The sequence below is a fragment of the Gobio gobio genome (assembly GCF_949357685.1).
Source record: "Gobio gobio genome assembly, chromosome: 15".
NCBI classification, from domain to species: Eukaryota; Metazoa; Chordata; class Actinopteri; order Cypriniformes; family Gobionidae; genus Gobio; species Gobio gobio.
In genome coordinates, this window is record NC_137108.1 from 19,338,347 (window position 1) to 19,352,519 (window position 14,173).

General features: G+C 37.2%; 2 protein-coding genes across 3 annotated transcripts in view; both read right to left on the reverse strand.

The window, feature by feature from the left end:
- Positions 1-7,612, reverse strand: part of kcnj14 (potassium inwardly rectifying channel subfamily J member 14) — a 39,946-nt gene extending 32,334 nt beyond the window's left edge. For both annotated transcript variants that reach the window (XM_079837319.1, XM_079837318.1), the window contains exon 1: positions 7,310-7,612. The gene's annotated coding sequence lies outside the window, so the exon portion shown is untranslated. The remainder of the gene's footprint in view (positions 1-7,309) is intronic.
- The window catches only part of gtf3c6 (general transcription factor IIIC, polypeptide 6, alpha), a 1,355,101-nt gene that overhangs the window by 335,653 nt on the left and 1,005,275 nt on the right, over positions 1-14,173 (reverse strand). The window lies entirely within an intron of this gene.

Below are 14,173 nucleotides of genomic sequence, written 5' to 3' on the forward strand. Positions count from 1 at the left end.
ATTTGAAAATCTTTCATTTTTAATCTGTTTGGTCTATTTCCCTTCAGAAAGTTTCTGTTGATTCCACTAGTTCACTAGTCAGTAAACAGGGGGAGGGGGGGGGTTATTTTCCTGATATCTCCTTCCAAAAAAAAGTTATTGAGATGAATCTGTCCAAACTATCTAATAACTCCTACTCATCTGCATTGAATTTCCATAGTCGCTGGGAAATCGAAAAGAAGGCTCCGCCTACTCAACTTTGTAAAGGGAGATCTTGGGCTCTGATTGGTCTAGAAGCACGATCGACATGTCTAAAGAGGGCTGAAATACTCAGCTTTTTTGAAGTATGACGCAATACATGATGACATCATAAAAAATCACGGCTAACAAAGACGATCAAAACTAAGGATAATAAGAGTATTTGTCTGCATCGCATGTTTTGATCTGGACATCGGTGACACACAGAGTGGTTTGGCCATGCATGCTCACAGACATGTGAAAATGGTCTCATTTTGAAGAAAACAACCTAAGGAACGAGCTGATATAGCGTTTGAGGGTAGTAGCTACACAAGGCAGTAGTGATCCGAACAGGAATATGACTCATGTGTTTGCTTTTTCAAAGGAGTCATTTCCATCTTCGTGATTCTTTTGATAATAACGTTACTGTAAAGTGTTGGATCGGTGAAATAATTCTTGAGAATAAGAATAAGAGCTTTCATTTGATATATGACTTTTTTGGTGAGTTTGGTGAGTCAAAGTTGTGAAATTTAATATTATTCATAAGATTTTCTCAAGGGGGGGGGGGTCATTGCGGGGGGGTCAAATTCAGACTTTATTATCTTTTTCTATGTAACATAAATGCAAAAGTGATTGGGCTATCAAGAAAGCTGAGGTTCTAATCTTTCAAACAATACCATAAATGTCTAGTTTTGTGCTGCACAACTTATAGATATAGCAATATTGGACGGGTCATTTGGGGGGGGGGGGGTCGGTTGCAGAGCTGAAGTGGTTAAACTTTTAATTTATGGTATAATAAATACATTATTGCAATCTCCATTTCTGTATTTTAAAAAAAAGAAAAGCAGGATGTCTAAAAAATTTTGTGTGGAAATCAACATTAAAATCAAATGTCTAAAATGAGCTTAACTTGTATTGAACCCGGAATATTCTTTTAAAGTCGGCATAAAATAGAAGTTGCAATAGTCTTTTCTTCCCTATTGTGAAGTGTATACGAAGACGAAATGTAATGCCGGATTTGATTTTGTCCATCGGGAATTGATTGCATGGTTGTGGTTGGCTATTGCAGCAATCTCATGTGCGTGACAGGTTGTATATTTTTATGCTTTCTTTCTTCAGATTGAGATATATATCGTATGCCTCATCCTGCCAAACTCTCTCCTGCACATAATATCATGGTCCTCCTCATTCACCCTGTCTCCCTGCTGGTTTCCACACTGTGGTCTGTTGCTGCTGAGACAGCAACACTTCAACCTCAGGAGCTTATAAAGTGTTGCGTTACCTTAGATATACGTGGGAGTGCAGACTTTTTTGAAACTGCCTGTTGCTGCAGTAGCATTGATGAGCCAGCACTGACACAACTTGCATTGTCTGAGTACTTGTTCTTTGCAACCGTAACCAATTTCTATAGGACACTACAGCCTCTTTAACCCTTTAAGGGTTATAAATTCAGTGAGTTAATGTCAAAGCTACTTTTAACTCATGACAACAGTCTTATCATAGAACTAACAGTGTGTATGATTACGTTTATCACACATTCATTATGATAAGAGCAAGCTTGGGCATGGTTAGTTGGTGAGGGAATTACATTGTATTTGGAGCAACAGAACATAACCACAGGCGGACAAAGGGCTTGTGCCAAATGCCACGCAAATGGCATGAATGCCGTTCTGAATCATTCAATGACACATGGGACACCCTGCGGTCTCACAGCCTTATTTGCGCATGTCTGTGAAGATCCATATCCATATAATGAAGCTGCCAACAATGTTTAAAGTCCCATCCATTTAAAGTGCTCAAATTCTTTAAAGTCGGGTGGATTCTTATTGGCTGTCAATGTTTTTATCATTCATCTGCTGGGGAAAATTTTTTTTTGAAAGTGATTATAACTAAATAGTTTCTCTGTGTTGTTGTTGTTATTGTTGTAGCTGCTGTGTGGACTTCAGTATTCTCAAAGAAGAATACTTTTAATGGTTATTAAAAGTTTATTGTTACAGCGGGTGTGAACACATCTTAAGTGTGTTGGTGTGAACTTGACTTAACTTGTAACTTTTAATAATCGTTCTAATTATGTGAGAATAGAGATATCCACACCACAAATATATGATAACAATAAGGGGAAAAATACTGGAATCAGTTTTAGAACAATATTTTCCAGACATGCCCAGAATCAGGATTCACCAAACTTTAAAGAGTTCAAGCATCTAAAAGCTGCAGACGACATAACTGCAATGCAAGCTAATAATAAACAGAACATAATGTTGGACGCTAATATAGTTATAGTATATACAGTTGTGGTCATAATTATTGGCACCCCTGGTAAATATTATCAAAGATGGCAGTACAAATAAATCTGCATTGTTTATCCTTTTGATCTTTCAGTCAAAAAATTTGCAAAAATCTAACATTTCATTGAATTAAAAGAATTTAAAGTGGGGGAAACTCACATTATTAAATAATTGTTTTTCTTTAAAACAGATTGACCACAATTACTGGGCCTATTTTTTTTGCTGGAGGTCCTGGACATCTTGTTCAGATATGGATTATCATGGATTCTAGCAAATACAACAGATAAAAAATCAAAACCTGACAGCTTCTGCTAGAAATCTTATAATGGGCCGTGGTTGGATATTCCATCAGGACAATGATCCAAAACAAACATCAAAATCAACACACAAATGTGTCACTGAGCACAAAATGACCATCCCAGTTCCCTGGCCTGAACCTTATGGAAAATGAGTGGGGTGAACTGAAGAGAAGAGCTGGGAATCTGAAGATTCCCAGGATATCCTCTTTCTAACATTTTTAAATGTACATTTATGAAATGCACTTTCTGTAAAGCTGCTTTGAAACAATGTGTATTGTGAAAAGCGCTATACAAATAAATTTGAATTGAATTGAATTGAATCTGAAGGATCTGGAGAGATTCTGTAAGAATGAATGGTCTCTGATCTCTTGTCAGGTGTTCTCCAAACTCACCAGGCATTATAGAAGAAGACTTAGAGCTGTTATTTTGGCAAAAGGAGGTTGCAAGAAGTATTTAATAAAAGGGTGCCAATAATTATGGCCAACATGTTTTGGAGAAAAGTATTTATTTCATAGATATTTCCTTCACTTTCACTTCTTTTATTAAATGAAAGGTTAGATTTGATAAAGATCAAAAAGCCATCTTTGATCATATTTACCAGGGGTGCCAATAATTCTGACCACAACTGTAGTGATCGGTCTTTTATAGCCCCGTTTCCACCGAAATTACCCGGAACAATTTGTATCAGGAACTTTTTTCGCCCAGACCTGCTACTGTCTGCGTTTCCACTGCGGTCTAAAGTACCGTGAACATTAGGCAAATTAGTCCAGAGACGTGGGACTGCGCGCGACTGTTCCTCCCAGTCAGCGACGGACAGGAATCATTTTTGTGCGATACTGTCTGCAACAATAACAAGTATGGAGGAGATTCAAGCAGCGCTGCTTTTGCTAGTTATGTATTGGTTTACTAAAGAGGTAACTTAATTAACAAAACGGTGGAAAAGAGACGAGCACCGATACTAAAGCGTATTCTGAAAGCTCGTAAAGCTAGATTTAAAATAAGACAAAGTATGTTATTATCAGCTATTACGGACATTGACCGTGCGATTGCTGAGACGAACACGCGCCGTCGGACAGAAAGAGCAAGACTGATATTTACTGAACGCAGAACGAACCTCGCAAAAGACTTTTAAAAATGCTGGTTGAAATAAAATGCTGCGTGGAGTCAACCCATCAGCATGTTCAGCGCCCAAGTCCCACCCTTGAAAGTTCCCGAACTTTGAAAAAGTACTACCTCGTGAGCAGGGCCGTTTGGAGGGGGAAATATTTACCCGGAACTTAATTTAGACCCTGGTTCCTGCGGTCGAAACACACGAGTACCACCCCAAAGTTCCTAGTTCCTGGGGAAAGTTCCTGCGGTGGAAACGCGGCTTATGAGAGGGCAAAATTTGGCCCTAGGAAAGAGGCTTATTCAGACCAACAGCGTGATTGTAATTTACTTTTTTACAAAAGTTCAATAAAAAAAGAGGTTAATATTGAGTAACTTATGTGATAAATCCAGTACTGCGAGTTACTTTGTCTATTTCTCAACAGTTCTGCATCTCCATGCAGTGGTGCTTTATTCCTGAATGAATCACAAAACAGCTGAATTAATAATGATTCAATGACTATGTCATAAAGATAGTCACTTGTCGCCACCTACTAGGGCTGCGCAATATATCGAAATATCGCAAATGTACATATCGCAATATGCATATCGCAAGGGCACGTAATATCGGAATGATTTTAATAGGTTACTTCAACATTGTGAAAAGTGTACGTTTTAGGTAAGTATGTGACTTGCTTGACGTCAAAAAGAGTTATTAAACGCAATAACTTGCAAAAAACAACTTGCAGTCTCGCACTGTCTGCTGACTGTCACACACAACGAAACGTGCGCACAAGCTGTTCTTTTTTTTTTTGTTACACACTCGAACTGTCAAATACACACAGTTATGTCAAAATGGCTGTCTTGATGAGTATTCATGTAAACACAGTCAGCCAGTTATGCTTTAAGTGAAAGATATCAGTTGGGGAAAGAAATTGATTTTACACACTTAAAGCAATATTGTATCGCATATCGCATTATTTAACAAGGATACCGCACATCTCTTCAATATCGCACAGCCCTACCACCTACTGTCAAAATAAGGTCACCTAAAAAAAAGTTTCACTAAATCTAAATCTCTGCCACAGACTGTCTACTGCATGGGGACTCCACTTTCATTTTTAAAAAGTAGCTCTCAAATGAAAAACATCTGGAGAGCCCTGGTCTACTGTCTAGAGCAGGGGTGTCCAAACTCGGTCCTGGAGGGCCACTGTCCTGCAGAGTTTAGCTCTTACTTTCCTCAACACCTGTCAGGAAGTTTCTAGTATGCCTAATAAGACCTTGATTAGCTGGTTCAGGTGTGTTTAATTGGGGTTGGAGCTAAACTTTGCAGGACAGTGGCCCGGCTCCAGGATCAGGATTGGACACCCCTGCTCTAGAGTCTAGACCATGCAAACATGGGCAAGCCAAGTGAAATTCCTGGACCGGAACAAACTGTTGTAGCTTATAATCATAGCCTATTTGATTGCTGTTTATTTGAAATGAATAACATGATGCACTGTTTGCACTCGGTCACTGTGATTTTGCCAAGTAAGCAATCTTGGATCAACATGTGTTGATCCTGGAACAACATTTTTGTCTGAAAATTTAGTCCACTCCTAACCATATTCCCCTAACCCTACCCATAAGTTATCCCTAACATCAGAGGGAAACGATAGGTGAATAACACTGATGAAGAAGCACCTAACCCTGGTTTTAAGCACATAAACTGTAAACTTGTCCCTCAAATCTGATTGGTTGATTGGAATGTTGTTCCGGGAACATGTTGTACTTGGTGAAATCACGCTCAGCGTATGCACTCAAATGCTCCTCGAGCATGTTTTAATGGAAATATCTCTTTTCCGATGTTCATCATCTCAACCATCTCTGGCTCAATTTTCTCTGTACCTCCTACAGCGCTGCCTCTCGCATTCTTGAAGATTAATCTTTGGACTGAAATAATGCATAAATCTTTTCATCTCATTGTTATTTCTCCTTTTCTTTTATCTGTGTTTCTCCTGCCTGTCCTCTGCACACGAGAAATAAAAAATGTAGTTTGTAGACTCTCATGTGATGCATCAAAAGAGAAATGGGAGAAATAGATGAAATGGGAGAAAGCATATCACTCTCACACTCTCACAAGCTATCGCTTTCAGATTCTCTCTCCAGCCTATCACGTGGAGGAGGAGGATGGGAGATGAAAAGGTAATCCTTTAGTCTGACAGCATTTAGATTTAAGTGTTCATTTTCACATCATACTCAAGCTTCTCCTAATGAAAGTGATCACGATCTTGCTTGCCACACCAACATTTCTACAGAAATAAACCTTTTCACTCTCCTGTGGTCTCAAAAAAAAAAAAAAAAGAAAGCACTGATTCTTAGAACTAATGACCTTGAGGTTAATCTCACTCAACTACGAACTGATAATACTATAAACAGCGTCAGATGAAGGACAGAGAAATGAAACGAAAATCCTCTTTGCAGTGGCACTAAAGAAGGACGGCTATACTATTGATATTAAAACAACAACAACAACAACAAAAAGCCAAATTTGGGGTGCCATTGCCTCTCCATGTGGTTTACTAAAAAGTTAATGCAGCCATGTTTATAAAAGGACCTGTTTTGGGTTGTTTGCTATTTATAAAATTAACTAATTGGGATTAATAAAGCAAACTAAACTAAAACACCACTGAAATACATTGAAATGTACTGTTGTAGCACATACAAATCTGCACTTTAATCTACATTCTTCAAGTAATACAGAATATTTTTAAGTATGTGGGATATAGAAATAGAAAATATTGAAAAAATTAGCTACTACTAAATCTATGGCCTTGGGGGACCCTTTTTATAACTTTGGTATTAACAAACATAGGACTAATGCGTAATAGATTACAAAGAAATTTAGTTTAATTTCAAAGAAAGTTTAATTTACAGATTGTCATATAGCCAATTCATATTTGAGTATACACCGATCTCCAATAGGCTAGGCTACCCATTATAGTTTTTTTTACTTGCGTATTAATAAAAACACATTTGTTTGAGCGTGTAGCTAAATATCACTATTTTCTACAACATGGTTGAAAATGATTGAAATGCCCTTCATCTTGACCTGGTCACAGGTCAACAGACAAGTTTTAACGATTTAATTAATGTTTGTGTTCTAACAAAGAACATACTAATTATACAATTAACCAACATTTTGAGTAAATTCGCTGAGAAATGTTTTGTGGTTTCGTGTTTATGATTTATGCACCAATTAACAGACAAACGTCAGGTTTAGGCTAATTCTACGTCGCAATGAACAACATCAAGCACAACTAGGCTATACTAGTATATACTCATATGGAATGTATGTTTACTTAAATAATATAAGAAAAGAACTGCAACTCGGCCACTGAAAGTCAAATTTGAAGTTTGAAGAACAAAAACGACACTCACCGGCTCGTGCACTGTCATCACATATAGTCCATAAAAGCGTCATGTCTATTCCATTTTTTAAAAAATCCTATAACACTGTTTTCATTTCAATTAATATTAAAGCACAAGTCAGATAAAGCGGCTCGTGTCTGAGGATGCTTCACATTAAAACGCTTCGCGGCGCGTGAAAGTGTTGCGTGGGCACTGTCCGCGTGCTCTCCTCCACGCGCGCTCACCAGCAGGCAGGAAAAACTTCAGTAAGCTCAGCTGCATCCTTTCCTCTCCCTCTCTGCATCCTCTCAGTCTGACTGTCCCTCTTTACTTAGTCGTTATTTCACGCGACACTCAAACTTATTGTAACTGAAATCTGATTCTGAATACAGTATATAAAATAGCCTAAGTATTGTTTCATTGTTAGCCTACGTCATATTATCGGAAAATGATTGGTTCATATCAACAACACAGCAAGTTTTAGCATTAGTGCAACGCACTGTAACAAAAAAAAACTGATTATTTTGGTGAATGTTGAATTGTATATCATATTAGCAGCAGATATTTGGTTCATTTCAACATTACGGCACGTTTTAGCATTAGTGCAATAGCGAGGTCCATTCGAAAGTGGACATGACTGATGCGGCACCAAAGTATAGCCTGACAGTAGAAAAAATATATAAATTAGGGCTGTCAAAAGATTAATCGCGATTAATCGCATCCAAAATAAGCTTGTGTTTACATAATATATGTGTGTATACTCTGTTAATTATTATTTATATATAAATACACACACAAGCATGTATATATTTAAGAAAAAAATATTATTTTTATATATAAAACTTTTATATTTATATATATTATAGATTATATACAGTATGTACATGCAAATATTTCTTAAATATATACATGAATGTGTGTGTATTTATATATAAATAATAATTAACAGAGTACACACACATACCTATATTATGTAAACACAAACTTTTATTATGGATGCGATTAATCGCGATTAATCTTTTGACAGCCCTAATATAAATGCATTTAGAATGAATGAGATCCCCTTTATCATGAGGCAACACAAAAAAAAAGAAAAGAAGAAAAAAAAAAGGAAGAGATTGATCAATGGAAAATGCTCTCCAGGCACGGAAACAGAAAGAGAGGCTGACAGAAACAGACATGCTAGCAGAATAGAAGAGAAGTGATTGGATATCCAAAATACATTTTTTATATATATATATATATATATATATATATATATATATATATATATATATATATATATATATATATATATATATATATATATATATATATATATATATATATATATATATATATGACTGATCAAATATTTGGTTAGCCAATATTATGGTCAACATGTGATGTTCATAGCATTGTTAAGCATTGACTGATTGTTTTAATTTTGCAGCCATAAATGACGTAGTATGGAGGGGTTTGATTAGTTGATAAAAAAAATGTAAAATACATAAACATAATAAATTGAGCAAAACGCAAACCTAATTTAATTTCATGTTACAGATGAGGTTGCACATATGAACCACTAGAGGGCAGAATGTTTCTATTTCATCAGACTGAACGAGATCTTTTTGATTGAATAGACAGTGAGAGAATAATGTTTTCTTTTGATTGGCCACTTGCTGAACCAGTAAAAAATTTAACGGCTAACACGGTTCACTGTGAAAAAGTGGCTTGTTATATAAGTGTAAAAAAAGAAACTCACCTGGACATGGTTATACTGTGCCTGGCTTAAACAGTGGAATGAGTGTGCCTCTAAATGTAAAAGAATGTGTGGTTTTACAATAAAATGGACCTGTTTTAGGTTTTATAAGATGAAAGCGGCCTTAATAGTGATGTTAATTTGCAGCTTTAAAGTCCGGTTTATAGGATAACCACATACTATTGTTTTTTGTTCAGCCTAATAAAGTTTAGGACATTTGGACTTGTTTTTGAGAAATTCTGATTCCCTCCTGGACCACACTCTGTCTGAAGCTGATTTCCACGTCACTATCATTCGTTTTGCCTGATTGGATGCTTTCTGCTTTCAATAAAAAAGAAGAATATTACATTGTATAAATTAACAAGTTTGTTTGCCCATATTCTTAAGATATTAGGTTAAACGTATTTGCCTTTCTGTCCACTGATGAGGGGCTCGATGAAGCAGCTTCAACTCGAGCTCTGATATACCCCCACAGTGACTAAATATGGGATATGATTATGTAAGGCAATGTACCTAAGATGAAAGTGGAGTTTGGGGAGGTGGTGGGATGCTGGAACAGCTGAGACTGAGGAGAGGTAAGCAGCTGCTTATATACTCTGGATGTTGGCTGTTGATTGGAAGATTAGATGGGCTCGCTCCTCCCTAATATACGTTTAGGAACTTCACTAATAGTAGACTGCTTCTACAAACATTTGTGAAAGAATGGGTCGCTCTGCAGAAGCTCAGTGAATTCAAGTGTGGTACCGTGATAAGTTGCCACCTGTGTAATAAGTCCATTCATGACATTTACTCACTACTAAATATTCCACGGTCAACTGTTAGTGGTATTATAGCAAAGTGGAAGCAATGGGGAACAACAGCAACTCAGCCACAAAGTGGTAGGCCACGTAAAATCACAGAGCGGGGTCAGCGCATGCTGAGGCACACAGTGTCGCCAACTTTCTGCGTAGTCAATAGCTACAGACCTCCAAACTTTGTGTGGCCTTCAGATTAGCTCAAGAACAGTGTGTAGAGAGCTTCATGGAATGGGTTTCCATGGCCGAGCAGCCGCATCCAAGCCTTACATCACCAAGTGCAATGCAAAGCGCCGGATGCAGTGGTGTAAAGCACGCCGCCACTGGACTCTAGAGCAGTGGAGACGTGTTCTCTGGAGTGACCAGTCACACTTCTCTGTCTGGCAATCCGATGGACGAGTCTGGGTTTGGTGGTTGTCAGGAGAACGGTACTTGCCTGACTGTATTGTGCCAAGTGTAAAGTTTGGTGGAGAGGGGATTATGGTGTGGGGGTTGTTTTTCAGGGGTTGGGCTTGGCCCTTCAGTTCCAAAGGAACTCTTAATGCTTCAGCATACCAAGACATTTTAGACAATTTCATGCTCCCAACTTTATGGGAACAGTTTAGGGATGGTTCCTGTTCCCCTTCCTGTTCCAACATGACTGCGCACCAGTGCACAAAGCAAGCTCCATAAAGACATGGATAAGCGATTTTGGTGTGGAGGAACTTGACTGGCCTGCACAGAGTCCTGACCTCAACCTGACAGAACACCTTTGGGATGAATTTGAGCAGAGACTGCGAGCCAGGCCTTCTCGTCCAACATCAGTGCTGGACCTCACAAATGCGCTTCTAGATTATTGGTCAAAAACTCCCATAAACACACTCCTAAACCTTGTGGAAAGCCTTCCCAGAAGAGTTGAAGCTGTTACAGCTGCAAAGGGTGGGCCAACTCCATTTTAAACCCTACGGATTAAAAATGGGATGTCATTAAAGTTCATGTGTGTGTGTAAAGGCAGACATCCCAAAACTTTTGGCAATATAGTATATAATTACATACAATAGAATTATATAAGTTAAAAACAATAATTTGGATGGCTGTTATGTCTTTAGTATAAGAGAGATGGTCAGATTCAATGCATTCAAAAATAGCCCAATTAAGTTACGTGTCTCAGCATACGTACAAGTATCTTCCACATGTCAGTTATTGGAAACCATGATTGGCTAATTTTCATGGCAAATAGGATTATATAATTTCACTTTCATAAATGTAGATATAATCCTGTGCTACCTACCTTTCAGCACATGTTCAGTGTGGTCGAGGAATAAGATAAACATGAACAAAAGCCAATCTCCACTGGAGTCTGATCCAATCTCTGTACCTACCTTGGGTTGCCAGATCTATAAAACGCTGAGCTGAAAGTCAGATTCACTCAGTTTGTTTTTTGTTCTTGCAGTGGAACAGCTCCAAAATGACTCAATTTTGAGGAAAATTAGATAGAGTTAAGCTTGCAATAGCATTTAACCAATTTCTTTCCAATCACCACTACTAGTAATAGTATTATAATGTACATTGTATTAATAGATTATTATAATAATATAATAAATTAGTTTAAATAATAGTAATAGTAAATACTTTTGCATGCTCTGTTTTGAGTAATATAAGTATTGGAATTCTGCCTGTGAGAGATGTGTAATTCCCTCTTCAAATGCAATGTTCAAGAACGGACCTTGGACAAAGATTTAGGGAAATTACAGTCATCGGTGGGCCAGCCCACTAAAACCATGGATTCTCTTACCTAACACTAGTAAAGCGTCCATTGGATGGGTATTAGAATCTCACTGGTGGAAGTAGTAGGTCATTCAGGGACTCTTTGGCTGAATCCGTAATCGCCCCCTAAACCCTCATGTTAGTCCACTAACACTTGAAGGAGTGAATGAAAACGAGTGAGTGAATTCAGACAGCCGTTAAGTGTACATCGGCTGTACACTCGTTATTGCGGTGCAATGTGGGATAAAATGAGTGCACTCGATAACGTCCACTATGGTTTCGGACGCCACTACAAATGGCTGTTCACACTGATTCATTCAGGAACAAAATAAGGAACTCTCTTTATGAGTGAGTCATTGAATCATTCACTCAATCTATTCCTTGAAAAGCACCGATTCATTCAGGCACAGAATGTTTTGTGTTGCTTCCAAATACTTGACTATGTGAAAAATTTTGTGAAACATTACCGAATTTGGTCCCTTATCAACTTATTGGTCCAAATAATGAATTGATAAAAACAAACAAAGAGGCTATCTGCAACATTTGTTTCTCTTATATGTATGCATAGATACAGCAAAAGAAAGATTTTCAAAGCATCTAATTTACGTGAAGTTGGCCATTAAACAAACAGTGTTGGAAGAATGTCAGTCCTTTGTCTTTATTACAGAGGACTACTGAAAGTGACGTGAATATAAACATCAGCACCCGAGATGGAGAATCAATATTTCATCTTGAACTCTACTAATCAGTCTGCAGGGAAACAAACCGTTTGTTAGGCGCAAAAATGTCCGCCCATTTAATTAAATCTGCTGTAAGGAGAAGTCAAACATGAGGCCAATCTGTCAATTGGCTGATGAAGACTTTGGAGAATTAATTAACATAATGTAAGCAAAGCACAAGGGCGGTTTAAAGCCATTTAAAGGGTCTGTGATTATTTATGTCGAGGTACCTTAATCAGATTGTTTTTGTTAGAAACCCATGTATAGTGGCACAGCACTTAAAGACACACGCACGCACGCACGCACACACACACACACACACACACGGGTTGAGCTGGGGGTCCCAGTGGGCCTGGGCAGTTGTGCCTGGCAATTATGATCCCTTTGATGTGAAGAGAGACACCCTGGGAAGGGCAGAACCTTACCCTTAAGCTTTAGGCATCAAGTCACCACACACCATGAAATCTAATGTGTTAATCTACAGGCCTCATGTCAGCGACCAGCATGAACTGAGGATGATAGGTCTGTTCTTTCAGAAATTTATGAGAGGCTGAGAGGGGCAGTGATTAGCTGAAAATCTAAAAGCATGTTTATTCAAATGATAGCAGCTGCTTGATCAGTGGTTTTAGTTCGGTAATCCTCCAGAAGAGACCAGCATGAATTTCCACAAGCATTTTTATGCTGATTACATTACCAAAGCGACTACAAATGAGGAACATCAGCAATTTGTCATATGAGTACACAATGCCAAGAACAAAATGTAAAGTACACAATGCCAAAATTTAGTATAAGATTAGTGTAAGATACAAAAGCCAGTAGGTGAAAAGCAAAATATACATTTGCAAGAAAAAGTATTTGAACCACTTGCAGAATCTGTGAAAATGTGAATCATTTTAACTAAATCAATGCATTAAGAGCAAATAAATTGAACTTAATTTGTCTTCTAATGCAGGCCTAAGTATCTTATTTTGCTTTTGAAGGGCAGTAATAAATGATTTTTTAAAATATGTTTAAACAAAATAAGAAAAATTTGGAAATCTTTATCCTGTTCAAAGGTTTTCACTTAATGCATCGTGTTTCCTTCTGGAGCATCAGTGAATGTTTGAACCTTTTTTAATAGTTGTGTTTGAGTCCCTCAATATTCCTGTGTGAAAAGATGGATCTTAAAATCATACAGTCATTGCTGGAGAAGGTTCAAATATGCAAAAGATGCTGGAAAACTGAAGAACGTGCAGGACCTGGAGGATTTTTCTGAAGAACATTGGACAGTTTAACTGCTCAGGACAAACAAGAGACTCAAGAACAACCATCACAAAACAAAAAAAAGTGTTTAGGCTGTGGGCACTTACAAACATTTATTGGATGGACTTCCTGCCCTCAATTAAGTTATTTTTGCATTTTGTTTCTTAAAAGTAAGTCTTCCACTTACACTTGTGGAGCAGGTAGTTAATTGAACAAGGTAAATTAAATCGAGAAATGTGTTCACATAACATAAAAACTTTTATAAATTTAACATAACATTATTAAGTAAACTGCACATATAAATATTATGCAAGTGACAAATTCAAATGGTTTGTATTTACTCAAAGAAATTGTCAGCTTTACTTGACTTTTTTTTGTTCATATAACTAAATTGTTATTTGTAAAAACCACTAACCACTTGACGCTGCTTTTTTGAGTAAATTCAACAAGTCATTTTTTTGAGTGTGTGTGTATATATATATATATATATATATATATATATATATATATATATATATATATATATATATATATATATATATATTATATAGTGTTTGTGTTAACATAATTAACTAAGAGACTATCACTGTAATTACACAATAACTGTTTAAAATAAAGCAACATGCCGTTTACGTACTAATGTAATGTACAA